Source organism: Lepisma saccharinum, unplaced genomic scaffold (genome assembly GCF_977018435.1).
Source record: "Lepisma saccharinum unplaced genomic scaffold, izLepSacc3.1 HAP1_SCAFFOLD_148, whole genome shotgun sequence".
Classification (NCBI taxonomy): domain Eukaryota; kingdom Metazoa; phylum Arthropoda; class Insecta; order Zygentoma; family Lepismatidae; genus Lepisma; species Lepisma saccharinum.
In genome coordinates, this window is record NW_028142958.1 from 211,846 (window position 1) to 213,306 (window position 1,461).

Genomic DNA, 1,461 nt, shown 5'->3' on the forward strand with positions numbered 1-1,461 from the left:
AGGAGGTTCCAGATAAGGTAAAAAACTACATACTCAGATCTTCACCAAACTTTGCAGGGATACATTGGATGTCAAGACACGTGGAAAAAACGTACAAAACAAGAGATTGGAGACATCAAGATTTTGGACGAATTTTTGAGGAATTTTCAAATTTTCAGAAATGAGGTTCCAGATAAGGTCAAAAACTACATACTCAGATCTTCACCAAACTTTGCAGGGATACATTGGATGTCTAGACACGTGGACAAAACATACAAAACATAGGATTGGGGACATCAAGATTTTGGTCGAATTTTTTAAGAATTTTCAAATTTTCAGATAGGAGGTTCCATATAAGGTCAAAAACTACATACTCAGATCTTCACCAAACTATGCAGGGATACATTGGATGTCAAGACACGCGGAAAAAACGTACAAAACAAGAGATTGGAGACATCAAGATTTTGGACGAATTTTTTAAGAATTTTCAAATTTTCAGATAGGAGGTTCCAGATAAGGTCAAAAACTACATACTCAGATCTTCACCAAACTTTGCAGGGATACATTGGATGTCAAGACACGTGGAAAAAACGTACAAAACAAGAGATTGGAGACATCAAGATTTTGGACGAGATTTTGAGGAATTTTCAAATTTTCAGAAATGAGGTTCCAGATAAGGTCAAAAACTACATACTCAGATCTTCACCAAACTTTGCAGGGATACATTGGATGTCAAGACACGTGGGAAAAACGTACAAAACAAGAGATTGGAGACATCAAGATTTTGGACGAATTTTTTAAGAATTTTCAAATTTTCAGAAAGGAGGTTCCAGATAAGGTCAAAAACTACATACTCAGATCTTCACCAAACTTTGCAGGGATACATTGGATGTCAAGACACGTGAAAAAATCGTACAAAACAAGAGATTGGGGTCATCAAGGTTTTGGACGGATTTTTTAGGAATTTTCAAATTTTCAGATGGGAGGTTCCATATAAGGTCAAAAACTACATACTCAGATCTTCACCAAACTTTGCAGGGATACATTGGATGTCAAGACACGTGGAAAAAACGTACATAACAAGATATTGGAGACATCAAGATTTTGGACGAATTTTTTAAGAATTTTCAAATTTTCAGAAAGGATGTTCCAGATAAGGTCAAAAACTACATACTCAGATCTTCACCAAACTTTGCAGGGATACATTGGATGTGAAGACACGTGGAAAAAACGTACAAAACAAGAGATTGGAGACATCAAGATTTTGGACGAATTTTTTAAGAATATTCAAATTTTCAGATAGGAGGTTCCAGATAAGGTCAAAAACTACATACTCAGATCTTCACCAAACTTTGCAGGGATACATTGGATGTCAAGACACGTGGAAAAAACGTACAAAACAAGAGATTGGAGACATCAAGATTTTGGACGAATTTTTGAGGAATTTTCAAATTTTCAGAAATGAGGTTCCAGATAAGGTCA